The sequence below is a fragment of the Saccostrea echinata genome, unplaced genomic scaffold, assembly GCF_033153115.1.
Source record: "Saccostrea echinata isolate AGI-Se365-2 ecotype Australia unplaced genomic scaffold, CSIRO_AGI_Sech_v1 ptg000003l, whole genome shotgun sequence".
Taxonomy (NCBI): Eukaryota; Metazoa; Mollusca; class Bivalvia; order Ostreida; family Ostreidae; genus Saccostrea; species Saccostrea echinata.
The window spans coordinates 2,066,884-2,081,889 of NW_026889752.1; the positions used below are offsets into that span (position 1 = coordinate 2,066,884).

The 15,006-nt window shown below is 33.6% G+C and overlaps 1 pseudogene; it reads right to left on the minus strand.

The window, feature by feature from the left end:
- Window positions 1–1,068: 1,068 nt before the first annotated feature.
- Window positions 1,069–5,715, minus strand: LOC133178651 (uncharacterized; annotated as a pseudogene).
- Between the last annotated feature and the right edge of the window lie 9,291 nt (window positions 5,716–15,006).

Genomic DNA, 15,006 nt, shown 5'->3' on the forward strand with positions numbered 1-15,006 from the left:
GAAGAAATATGTGAAACGAAATCTGAAATTTAGTAATGTTTTGTGTGTGTGTGTGTGTGTGTGAGGGTGTGTGTGTGATTGATTGATTGATTGAATGTTGTTTTACGTCCCATTCGAGAATTTTTCACTCATATAGAGACGTCACCATATACCGGTGAAGGGCTTCAAATTTTGACCTTTACTCGGCACTCGGGATCATTGAGCAGTGAGGGATCTTTATCGTGCCAACGTCTGCCGTTACACGCGGCCTCGGTTTTTAAGGTCTCATCCGAAAGACCCGCAACTTTCACTTCAAAGTGCCGAGCGCATGGCGAAGGAACAGTCGCTACCCATTTTTTTTATCGACTTAGGTCAGTCGCGGCCGAATTCGAACTCATGACCTCCCGATCACGGAGCGAGCTCTCTACCGATTGAGCTACCGTGGACGGTGTGTGTGCAAAATGACATACAAATTACTTTCAAGTTTGTAGTTAACAAGTACTAGTAATGAATCAAGAACACCTACTATGCATTTTAAAGATTAATTATTAATAAAAAATAATGACTCTTTCATTAGAAATAAATGATGATGCTAATGAAGTTTTAGGACTGAGAGAGAATAAAAAAAAATAAATATCATCCAATAAAAACAAGTTAAATAAAAAATAATAAAGAATCGGCAAAATATAAGACTTTCACAAGGAAAGCAAATTTTGGTATTTTAACATCAGTGAAACAAATATATCTTTATAATACATTTTTTTTTACATTTCTGATGCACCTATACACAAGCAGGAATGTAGCTTTATACAGAGTGGTGACCTGATAAGTTGTGGAATTAAACAAGTACAGGAATGTGTCCAGATGATAATAAATCGGATTAAAAAATACTTTTGCGTGTTTAACATCAACTAGCAAGTATGTTTCACAACCGTACAATTGATATAGCAGTTATTTTGTATTAATAAAATTGACAATAAAAAAAACATCACGAAAAATATATACATAATTGGAATGAATTTCAAAAATATACATATACGTGTATAAGGAAAAGGTATAATATATATCAAAATGATATGCTTAATGAAATCATGATATGCATACTCCAATCCATAAAAATGGCACAGCCATGAAGATAAAACAGTTTTTTTTCCAAAGTTGTCGTAGCTTGTATAAAATTTTCACTAGTAAGAGGCCAAAAATCACATTTATTGGACTGTACATCACAAGATTGCCAGAATTGCACTTGTTGCCCTTGCAGAAGCAGTAGTTTACGGCTGGCTGATAGGTGGTGATAAACTTCTTACAACCGATGTAGTCTGTGACTGGCTCCAAAACTGAAAAGAGATGCTAAAATTTTTGAAAATACTGCTTAACAATGCCACTTTACAAGACTCATTAGACTGTATTTACACAAGAGATATAAATCTGATAATTAAGTCCATTACATCGCACAAAAGGAAGGAACTTTATTGATACTGTATTTTTCAGATGAATGAAAAGTTTCCCATCTGTTTTTTGCATCAATAGTGTGTAACATTTCTTAAAACATTACCCACTATTTTTTCTCATTCACATCTTATTCTTCATCGATCTGATCTGAGTTTTGCAATTTTTTGCTAATCTTGTTGGGAATCTCTCATATAAAACAAGATCATTCAGACAAAAGATAAACCACTCAATGATATTATAATGACCATTTCCTAAGCTTTGTAGCACTCTGTAATACTCAATCTGGGAGGTACACTTTCTTCCGGCAACTTGATATTCTACAAAATGATTTGAACATTTACAGAAAAGACAAATATCAGTACAATACAATCAAATTAACTCATTCCCCTTTGATTTCATTGACTACTGCATGCAGTTCATGAAACATCTGTATGTTTTAATGACAGATTTGACAAAAAAGCTAACGGTTGAGCAACTTGGTTTTTGTTCACATGTTTTTGATTTGAATTCATTGCATATCTTAATTCTCAAATGTTCAAAATCATTTTCTTGACATGTTTAAAATATCATAATGGATTCATCTTTATTCAGTTAGGAATGAGAATTATCAATAAGTACATGCATTTTGTGCATTCAGCATCAAAATATACTATATCAAATACAAAACATTGAGGTTCATTTTCAATGTATTAATGTGGAAGGGGGACATAACCCATCATAAACTCACCTCATCATCTTTGCAACTACATGTACATGTAATTATTTTCTACATCACTTTCAGTTACCATACTCAAAGACCATATCCCTCACAAGTGACCCTCTTGTTATCAAGTTTTATGGAAGCAGTTAAACCACTAATTCATTTTAAATTCAGAAAACTATTCTATCCTCAATAAAATAATTTTGCAAAAAAATTATTTTTTTTCTGGAATATAACTTGAAACCTACCATCGTCCCACTCTTTGGAGCAGACATGGCATCCTGTCTCTGTACCGACACCAGAGTCCTCAGGTTTAAATGGTTCCACGTTACAGTAGCTACAGGAGTAGCAGGTCAGACCATTGGTTTCCTTGTTGTAATCGTTCCCACTGCCCGGACCCTGTCCCCCAGGAATCACAATCTGCTCATCCCAGTTATTCTGGAATTCATTGAAAGAACCATCACTCCAGCCTTTGAAGGGAATTTAGAAAATGTTTTATTTCATCAATAGATCAATCTATGATGTGATATAACAAATCACATCGAAAACTGATTGTCATTCAAGCTTCATGTTTCTTTAAATATATGGTATTTCATATTTTGAAAAAAAAAATCTTTTTGATATAACTATAAGAAGAGGGCAAATGTAAAATAATAAAATAGATAAATAAATTATAATGATGATGCCTTTCTAAAAAAAAAAAATTGTATAATCTTTCTTTGAACTTGGTACAACTTTTTTTGTTTCTTGCAAAGAGCCATTCCAACAAAATTGAAAAATTAAAGCAGAAACATGTTTCTTTATGTTCAACATACCACCAGGATTACTGCCATCTGGATACATGGTTCCCTGGATTTGAGTAAGAAATCTGCCTGATCAGGAGTGTGAATCCAATTTTGCTGTCCTCTTTATTGTCGGTAACAAACTGTACAGTCAGTTTATTTTGTGTAGTTTTGAATGATCTCAGATTGGAGAAATCTGTGGAGGATCGGCTTTTCCCACACAAACCTCCAGGAGGAAATCCAGGTATCAGTCTGGCATTATCAAAACGGGGCCTTGCAAGGGGTGAAGTTAGCAATGATTTAAAATTGCAAATACACACACACACACACACACACACACACACACACACACACACACACATATATATATATATATATATATATATATATATATATATATATATATATATATATATATATATATATATATATATATATATATATATATATATATATTTGTTTGTATACTCAATGTGTCATTCATAATGTGAGAAGTTTCTCATGTAATTATCTTATATCCATGGATATCATTACTAGATTATTTAAATACTAGTAGACATTTTTCAAACTTTTTAGTTTTGTGAATGTAAAATTTAGTTCACCAAAATTTTACATTCAGCTTTAATCAGCCAGTTTTGATTTCAAAAGAACATTTAGGCATACACCTTTAGGTTCTGATCTTTTTGTATACGAATTTAAAAAAAAAAAGATGTGCAGGACACTTTCAAAAGGGTTAGTTGGATTGAGAAACTATTTGTTGCACATTTACTTTCTTTGCGTTTAACACATTTCCACGTATCTTACTAAATTTGACACTGGACACCTTCAATGAATAAAAGCAATTTTTACATAATTATATATCATAAACTGGTCATTCTCATTCTGGACTCCAGTCTAAGATAAATCCTTCTAAACCTCAAACACTGAAATCTAAGGATGGGCATTGGCAGAGTCCTGAATGTCATTGGGCCGATCATGCATTTTGTTTCTTTGGCTATGCCATGCAGTGAGAGAACACACCAAGCGGAATAAATCTGCTTACAATCCTTGAGCTTGGTCGGAGTGACCCAAGTCAACCTTTTATTTATACGAAATGATTCTGGGTATATTGCAGTTCCACCTTCAATAAATGAGAACCTTTCCTCACCAGATCAGCTCACAGGTGTTAAGGAGTGGCTCTGCTTCCCAACCTGTATAAAATGCAAGCACACAGACACGATCCAGTTTCCGACTTTTAATCAAATTGAACAATCCATTTTTTTATATTTATAATTACAATAATATTATATACTTTCGCACAATATACTAAACATTATAATAAATCATAAACATTACTACTTATAATATAAAATATTGTATATTTGGGTAAATTACAATATGCATATGCATTAAGTAGGTCGATATGAATTCCCTACATGGAAATAAAAAAACTAAAACGGAATAGATTTGAGTACACACTGACACAGTAAACTTGTAAACTCTCTCTAACCACAGTAACTGTATTTACAGAGCCATTACAAAAAGTGGTTTCAACATTTTCCTATAAAGATTATATTAACGGGGTACAGTTTTACCAAAGTGTAACAATCAAGTTTTCAAGACCGGTAAATGTGCATTTTTCAGTTTTCTCATGAAGAAGGAAAAAAATAAGATCTTGATTTAAAAAAAAAAAAGAAAAATAATAAAAATGTGCTTAAATTATGATAAAATTGTATGGGTTTTTTTTTCTTGGCTTGTCAAGAATTTTGTTCCTAAACTGAAGTTAGATACGTTTTATTCGGCTGAACCCATCCCCCTTTTTACCCTCCCCTTTCAACCTTCAAGAATACTCTATCGAAAATGATTACACAAAATAGAATGTGTTATTCTTTTTCTCTTCTCTGTAATAGGTTTGTGAAGTGATTTAACGGAGAGATATTCACTGAGTTTAATAATCTGTATGTTGTATGGCTGACTGTTGAATATGTCAGTGGATTTACATAAGAGTTCGGAGATTTGTTCATATCTCACTCTCATGTCAAGTAAACCTGTTAGAGGCGCAAGACATATCTGCACTTACTTTAAAATATTTACATTTTCAAAGTCTTTACCCTAGACAGAAAGAGCTTGATATTTGCTCAATATTTGCTTGTGGTTAAAAAGAAAAACAGAAGCAGAAAAACAGAAAAAAAATTCGCAGGGAAGATCGAGAGGTAAAAAATTAACGTAAACGCACTGAAATCCCATCTTTAATTGAAATTATTTAGTTAGAGATACAGTTTGAACCGCGATATATGAGTAAATCGCGTAATGTAGGCGTTTGTGGTTGGTAAGTCGGTTCCCAGCCCCAATATACCACTTTGTCGAATCCCATCACCGCCATATTGGATTTAAAACATTCATCCTATATCCAAAAGATCCATCATTTTCTATCACCAAATATTCAATCCAATGACAGAAAACATACTGAGGAAATATATAGAAAAACCACGATCAGCTCCCATCGGAGAAAGAAAACTTCAACCCATTATTTTGTCGGATAGTAAGGGAAACTATCTACGAAATCATCAAACTTTCCAGAATTCACATCTGACCTGCAAACCAGCAAAAGGTCAAAGTAGGAGATAGTCGGAAATTAAAAGCCATAAAGCGCCACAACTGCAACCTCTTCGTGGACAGAATTCACCCAGACCCATTACTATCCAAGGTCCTGTTGAAAAACAAATTAAGCGAGATCGCTGGGAAACACCGAGTGGTAAGTAACGGGCCAGTGTAAACAGATCCAGTAAGTACGGGTTTCTCCGCGCTATACTGGTTCACCATGTTTGCACTGACTCTACTTCTACTATTCCATCTTACCATACGCAGCTCTGTGGGACAGAGTCTTGGCTCAAAGGGGTAAAACCAGGACAAAATCCATCAAAGGACGCAATTAAATCCAGCGAAATATTCCCACCAGAGTACAATGTCTATAGAAACGACAGAGAAACATAAGAAGGGGGTGTCTTCATCCTTGTAGAAAAATCTATAACATCAATCGAAAAACCAGAATTCATAACAGAAGGGGAAATGGAGTGGGTAGATTTTTCAAAGGCCTTTGACACCGTACCTCATCACAAATTACTCCATAAATTACATCAATATGGCATCCAAGGGACACTTCACACCTGGCTTTACAACTTCTTGACATCAAGGAAAATGAAATTAATAGTAGAAATAATTGAATCTGAGGAAACATCAGTAGTCACTCTGGAGTACTGTAGGGCACAGTCCATGGCCCCATTATGTTCTTATGCCACATTAATGACCTACCAGATGTTGTCAACTCATCGGTACTATTATTTGCCGATGATTGCCTTCTATAAAGAACCATCACCAGCAACAATGATCAACAAATACTACAAAATGATCTGAAACTAGAAGACTGAGCAAATAAGTTGGGTATGAGATTCAATGGTAAAAAGTATTACATTATATCAATAAGGCCATTCCAAGTTCCTTCGTTGTTTAGCTTCCACCCCTCTTTCAAAAACCTACCTACCTATTCGCAGAAACACACAAGTCAAAAAATAAAACACAGACTTTATAGTCATAATAATGACGTCATTCAAAGAAGTTGATTTCAATTATATATTTTTCTTGTAGAAAGATCTATTCGATCTTTAGCAAAATCAATGTATTAAATGCTTAAAATATATCTAATATGACATATTGTAGATCACAGGAGTTCGCATACCTATCAATTTTACCGAAATTTTTAATAAATAAAAAAAATACCTAATACCTATAATAATAATTATTATTATAGGTATTAGGTATTTTTTTTATTTACTAAAAATTTCGGTAAAATTGATAGGTATGCGAATTCCTGTGTGTAGATAGATCACTAGAGAAAATGACAGAATTCAAAGATTTCGACCAGAATAACCGATTTCAGGACTCCTGATTCTATTTGGGTTTTTTTTTCTGATATTGGCTGTCAAAAACCAAGGCGCACGCGGACGCTAAACAAAAAACTTGTAATGGCCTAAACCAGAATTATACCAACTCAACAACCACATCCCCCAAGAAGTACAAAACAACCCGTACCTTGGACTTGAAATTTCCAATGATCTCAAATGAAGTCTATACATAAATAACATAAGTAAGAAAGCAAATACCACCTGAGGCTTCTTAAGACGGAATCTTCGAAATGTCCCAGAACAATGCAGAAAAATTGCATACATATCCCTTGTTAGATTCATCTTGGAATATGGGACTACCATCTGGAATCCATACCTCAAAGGGGATATTGACAAGTTAGAGAAAATACAAAACAGACCCATAAGATTTATTAAAAAGGGCTACAAAAGCAGAAACCCGGGACCAATAACATCTATGAGAAAGAGCCTCGATATTGAGACTATGGCGGAAAGAAGAACAAGCCTGAGACTCATCTTCATGTATAAAGGGTTGAGGGGTAGGTGCCGTCACTTCCACTTTATAACAAGTGCCAAACCTAAACGCAAAATTATACCAAGACATTTTAGGGACCACCATGCAAAAAATATAGTTCACAAACACGTGTGTAACAAAAGCAAGAGTCTAGTTATACCTAGCATTAGAACACCGCAATACCAACACTCATTTTTTGTCGACACGTGCATACACTGGAATCATCTACCAGATAAGGGCGTACATGTAAAAACTGTAAAGGGATTTAAGACCGCCCTACAGGAACAACGACGCCAATAAAACTTGGCGCTCTCTCTACCGTTGTAAAAAAAATCATAATTGGGTTCTACAACGTACTCGATACAGATACAGATACAGATATAGCCTTCATTCTCTCTGTAGATTGGAACATACATGTAAAAAGCATCATCGACGAGAGGTAATTCCAACAAAGCAAATGTACTTTTGAAAGGTTATCCCTGATCAAGAACGAACTTTTTCAATTCCCCTAGAACGTTCTGATCTTCTTTGTTCTAGGGATGGGATCAATTTCATACCAAATAATGTAATGAATTAAATTACAGTTAATTTGCAAAATTATTAAATTAAATTACAATTATACAACAGTCACTGCAATATACAAGGGTTGTTCGAAAAGTTCGTTATTTTTTTTTTTTTTTTTTTTTTTTTGCTTAACGTCATAATTTATCCAAATTTGGCAGAAACGTTTCAACAACAATTTAGATTCGAGTAATATATATATATATATATATATATATATATATATATATATATATATATATATATATATATATATATATATATATATATATATATATATATATATATATAATATCGTGATTTATTTCAAATTCTTTAGAATTTTTTTAAAAAATGCGAAAATCTCATCGCGAAGCAGGTCAACATTTAGTAATTTACAATCAGTACAATAAATGATTTCTGTTATCATATCCTTTGTAAAATTGCGCAAAAACGAAAATCCTAGAAGTTCAAATTAAGAATTGTTACATCGTTTCATATTCCAGAATATGACAATATATATTTCGCTTCGTCGAAAAGAAATCAATTTCAGAAGAAAGGCAGTCCTTATTAAAAAAGGCAAAAAAAAAAAAAAAAGGAAAAAAAAGAAAAAGAAAAAGAAAATAAAGACAACGTCGTAGAACGTCACGGAGCAGCTGTTAGTGACACATTTATGTTGTACTCTGGAAAACTCTATTAGGAAAACTCGGAAATGCTATAGGAAGCCGGAAATATGTCAAAAGCGAGCCATGCATGTGTGTGTACATGGCACAGACGGTATTATAATGATAGAGACTGAATATATCTCATGTTTACCCCTTTATCCCGTGGATATGACTCATTGGATAATTTTTTTTATAATCCACAGTTGTGACGTCACAATGGTTTTTGCGTTAGCGCCATGAAGTAAAATAAAGTGGAGTCCTATATAAAACAGTGTAAAAAATTGGTTGTGAAGTATTAAACATGGGATAAAAAGAATCTCCCATGATTTGTAGTTGGATATGACTTTTATCCAACTCCTTGTGTGTTTTTATCCCCTCGCCAAGGCTCGGGGATAAAAAACACACAAATCGTTGGATAAAAATCATATCCAACTACAAATCATGGGAGATCCTATATATATCAGACGAGGAAGAGAAAACGGATTATCTATAAAAATATGTTCCAAAACTTTAAACGTTAGTAAGTTCATGGTAAGAGATAAGTCGTTCAGAGTAACTGATCTTGTGAAAGTTATGGAATCCGGATAAGGCTTATCGCATCATCGCACTATAGAAGTTTGGGCCGATAGCGCGATGACGCAATAATGCGATGATGATGAAGCGATGGTGCGATAGCGATGATACGGTGGTACGGGATGACGATGGCGCAATGTTACGGTGACGATGAAGCGATATTCAATATCGCTCCATCGTGCTATCGCAACATTGTCATTGCATTGTCGAGCCATCGCATCATCGTCACCGCGCTATCGCACGGTCGCGTCATCGTTATCGCACCATCGCTTTATCGTCATCACACTATCGCATTATCATGCCATCGACCCTTCAATCGATGATCAATGGTGCGATGGTGAACATCGTGGCCCAGGTCAATCCGGATTCCAAAGAAAGCACTGTTATACGCAGTAAAATAAATGTAACATTGACAAACAAAATTATGCTATTGGAATATATAATTGCTAACAAAGTACATTTCAAGTGATATAGAGAAACGATTTTTATGAGTGCTCTTTTATAAGGCCATACTGCAAAATGTTTTTATGAGTGCTCTTTTATAAGGCCATACTGCAAAATGTTTAGGGAGAGATTTTTTTTAGAACTCATGACACTGTTTTTGACGTTACAATGTTGTTGAGTTTGCTCCTTGGTTAAACAACATGTTGATTTTAATTAAGGAATGAATTTAATAGCTACCCAATTTATACCGTATAAAGTGAGTTGGGGTAGTTTACGCTTTATAAACCGCGAAGCGGTTTATAAAAAAGCGTCAACTTTTCCAACCCACTTTATACCTTATAAATTGGGTAGCTGTCAATTTCATTCCTTATAATTTAATTTTCATTCATTTGGTGTAAGAAAAAAAGATGATTGCGATTAAAAAATTACTTAAATCGTACAAAATTCAAATGTAACGTCATGCGGATCGATACGTTTTTGACGCAAGTCATTGTGACGTAGGCAACCCAATATATACAATATAAAGTTAATTTTTTATCCAATCAAATACCTCGTTATAAGCAGAAATTAAATTATAAATAAATAAAAAGACTTTTATTAAATTACATGAAAAGAAACTTCAGACATCAACAAAATAAATATTTTTACATACGATAATGTGCTCATTTTAAATTTCTTGAAGACAGTCCATGAACTTTCCGAACAACTGCGTAGAAATGTGATTAATTACATTACAATTACTTTGCAAAAGTAATTAAGTTAACATTTTATAAGCTTTCAAAAAAAATTAGCAGAGGATTATTTGAGAAAAAAGACTGAAATGCATACCCTGTTTGTAAACGAAAATAACCAATATTTTCCAGTAAATACTAAAGATTTTTTTACATTACATTCAATCGCTGTTTTTCAAATGTTAAGTCATTCATATGACAATGGTCCGGGTGTAGAATCTTTTCAGCTACACCTATCACGTTAATTGTCTTACAATTTTCTTACACAGCATTTGGAGGAAGGTAGAATTGCTTACAAATATATGCGTACCCGCCATTTCATAACTTTGAAGTTTAAGGGATATTAGTAATAAAATTTTTTTCATCAGAAATCAGCAATATTTCTTATAAATTATTGTTCATATACAGATAGATTCAATAAGTGTAGATTTTGATTTTTGTTTGTTTGTTTCAAATGAGGTCACAAAATATGTGCAAAAAATTATTATATTTAATACAGAGAAAATAATTGATTGTTCTTTCTCTTCTCTTAATTCTTCTTTAGATAGCGCTGCTATTTTAGTAGCAGTGCAGTAAAAACATTTTAGACACACCTTCGTAAATATTTATGGACACCGGGGTATATATATACTTTGAACACGCTTTGGTGTCACAACTGATTTTCATCAAAATTGCACGAGCACAAATCAATATAAATTAGTATCACATATTACTAGGTTTTGACAACAACCTTTATTTTCTGAGCAAAATAATATTTATGCTTTATTTAATGCTTTCTTTTTGTAATCAAATGTATTCAAGGTAAGCCCCCCCCCCCCCCCCCCCCAGTGCATTGTAGTTGGCGCAGTGAAAGATTTTTTTTTCTAAAAAATTAAATAATACATGAAGTCCGGTAATTCAATCAAATTTAATAAAAATTAAGAACGCAATCGACATGCTTGAAAATGTCCATACAAGTCCGTTTTCTTTGGTCAAGAAATTCTTAAATTGAATTTGTGCAATAATACTTCTCCATACATGTTACTGACCTACATGCACACTCAGCTGGTCGATTTCTGCAAAGTGAAGAGGTTACCGTGATGCTTTGACACTGTGTGCCCTTATGTTGATACTAGTAAGTAATGAATTAATTTTATAGATGGTGTATGACACAGTAATTTAATCTAGATGATAAGATATATATGAATGCAAATTACATGCAAAAACGTACCCAAGGGTCCTGGGCTGTGTGTAATGGTTGAGCGATTGCCAAAAACGAAACTAGTTAATTTTAATTTCAAAATTCTCATTTTTGATATCAGGATAGAATAAATTTACCTACGCGAGAGAAAATTTGAAAATTCTAATTTGGTGGTAATTGAGCTTAACTAGTATATGTAGTAGAAGAACTTGGTCCCTTTTATTTTCGGACTTTTTTTAACTTCCGGAATCTAAAGGTATGCGCGTTATTACGACGGCCTATGAGTTGCTATTTCAATTTTGCATTTTTTAGAAATTCGTTTGTACGATTTTTTTTATATATCGTTTTAATCACTTAGTAAAACAGTTTTGACAATTTAGAAATTCGTTTGTACGATTTAGAAAAAAGATTTTTAAAAGCTTTTGAACTATTTTTTTTAGCTCACCTGAGCTGAAAGCTCAAATGAGCTTTTCTGATCACCCGTTGTCCGTCGTCCGTCCGTCCATCCGTCTGTAAACTTTTCACATTTTCAACTTCTTCTCAAGAACCACTGGGCCAATTTTAACCAAACTTGGTACAAAGTTTCCTTGGGTGAAGGGCAAGGTTCTCCACAAGGGGTTTTACCATGGCAGCCCGCCATGGTTAAATTTATGTGCGCCATGTTTAAACGAGCTGCGCCATGGTTAAAATCGGCGGCCGCCATGATTAAATTTTTATTGCATTTTAGTATTGACACCTACTTTTTAATGACTTGAGTAGTTAATTGTGTTTATACTACGACTGCCATGCACTCCGCATGCCTCAAGGGAAAGCGGACTGCGCTAAACAAACACAGTCGTTGAGCGGTGACTATGCTGTGAAGTGTGACAATGGAGAGTCAATCAGCTGATGATCAATTTCTTGAGAATTTTATCCTGTACACATAGTAATGTTGGGAATTCCATTGTGTTCACTATACGATAACAGATTTACAAAAAAAAAAAAAAAAATGACATTACGAGCAGTAACAACATTATAATCAAAAAGCATCCGATTTCTGTGCCCAGAAAAAAAATTAACCCTTTTAAAACTTCCTATTCTTTGTATTTAATCAATTCTTCATGCTTTGTTTTTAAAGTATTAACTTTATTGTCTTTCTGGTAAAATGTACGTAAGTGCCAATCGTCGTCTTAGTTTTAGAGTCCTCCTGTTTTTATGAAATGTTGCGTGGCGCTATATTTAGCACTAGGGCACGTGGAGAAGTAAACAATGGAGGAAACTCAGCGAAAATGCAATGTGTAGAAAAAAGTTCGTTTAGAAAAAAGACAGAATAGAGAAAGCAAAATTACAGTTATGTCAAATTTATGTCTCTGGTTATACTAAGTTATATTTACCATGCATGCCATCAGTAAGTTTTCATAGACCATGCAGTTAAAAAAGCTTAGGCATTGGTAGGATGTCGGTGTTCATTCGTCTGTTCGTTTGTGTGTCTGTTAACTTTTTTTTTTTCAAAATACTACCCATTCATCAGTTTTTGAATAATGTTGCCATGGTTACTCTATCAAAATATTTTTTTGAAATTCCTTCAAAATGCTTCTACAGTTTTGGGCCAATTCAGTTACATTTGTAGAGCAAGATGCATAATCTTTTTTATTTTTATTTTTCAGCTTAAAAAAATATTGGTTATTTCAACTTTTTGTGCTGTGGTTAAGTTTTGTGAATAATGAAGGTTATGAAGTCTAACACGCATTTTTGTGTTTTTGGTCACATTTGGCCTTCGCACAGCTTCCTCCATGGTTAAATTTTCAATTGAGGAGAACCCTGGGTGAAGGGGAGTTTAAATTGTTAAAATAAAGGGCTAAGTCCCTTTACAAGGGGAGATAATCAAGAAAAGACAAAAATAGGATGGGGTCACTAAAAAAATCTTCTTCTCAAGAACCACTATGCCAAAAAAGCTGAAACTTATGTGGAAGCATCCTGGGGTAGTGTAAATTCTAAATTGTTTAAATCATGACCCCCGGGGGTAGGGCGGGGCCACAATAGGGAATCCAAATTTTACATTGAAATATATAAGAAAAAATCTTTAAAAATCTTCTTCTCAAGAACCACTGGGCCAGAAAAACTGAAACTTATGTGGAAGCATCCTGGGGTAGTGTAGATGCTAAATTTTAAAAATCATGACCCCCGGGGGTAGGGCGGGGCCACAATAGGGAATCCAAGTTTTTACATTGAAATATGTAAGAAAAATCTTTAAAAATCTTCTTCTCAAGAACAACTGGGCCAGAAAAACTGAAACTTATGTGGAAGCATCCTAGGATAGTATAGATTTAAAATTGTTAAAATCATGACCCCCAGGGGTAGGGCGGGGCCACAATAAGTATTACAAGGAGGAAAATCTGGTAAAGAACAGCATGGCCAAAGTTACTCAGGTGAGCGATGTGGCCCATGGGCCTCTTTTTTCTTCTTCTTCCTTTAGAGTGAAGGCCGCTGCTGCGGCATTATCTCACTTTGATTAAAAATGTGTATTTAGAAAATCGTTTGAAAAATTTAGAATTAAATCGTTTGATCAATTCAAAAAATCATATGAACAATTTATAAAATCGTTTGTGCAATTTGTTTAAATCATTGGAACAATTTAGACCGGGCCTAGAAATCCATGTGAACAATTTATACGATTGAGAAAGTCATACAGTACTGGTACACCCTATTGTCTGATGTCAAGAGTTTTGACTATGAAAATGTAAGTTATATTCACTAGCATGTCTTTACATCTCTATGTTCAGGGAGTGATTCAGATTTAAAGAGCATATTTCCCTTTGCCTCATCTGAAAAAAGGAAGGAAATGTCAATCATGACAGATGCTAATCTTATTCAAATAATAAACCTGATGTACATGCACTATGAGACACTTACCATTTGAAAAAGTTTTAGTAAGATTATATCAAAAATGAATTATGCATAATAAACTCTGATCAACCGAAAATGTACTAAGTTATCAATTTTTAGGCCACTTTGGTCGCTGATTTAATGACCTATTGTTTACAGTCTGTTTTCAGACATTGTCTTTGGTCATCTCCTGTTCTTGTAAACATTATCACATATATTACTTAAGGGTACTTAACACAAACAAGAATTTGATGCATTGGATTGATTTATGTTCTTTGACTGATTTTGATTTGAAATGACATAATAACTAAAGAAATCATAAGTTTTCTTTGGTGCTTAGATATGAGACTTTGTGTCGCTTTCTATATAATTTTATACAAAATTTTGCACAACTTTTTGACCTTATAACAAAATCTTATAAAACTCTCCTATTATACCTGGTAAACATTATTCAGGTAACCAATTTAAATATAAACCTATGAGAAATAGTGCTGATTTCTGAAAAAAAAAGCTTGTTTGTGTTATTTATATATCCTTTAAGATTTATCTTTTATCATATAATGTTACCATTATTTTAAATAGTATGATCTATAATAATTATGGAGGAGAATATTGATACATACTAGTATATGTCCACTGGCAACTGACATCTTGTCTCAAACAAAATATTTCATAATAATTT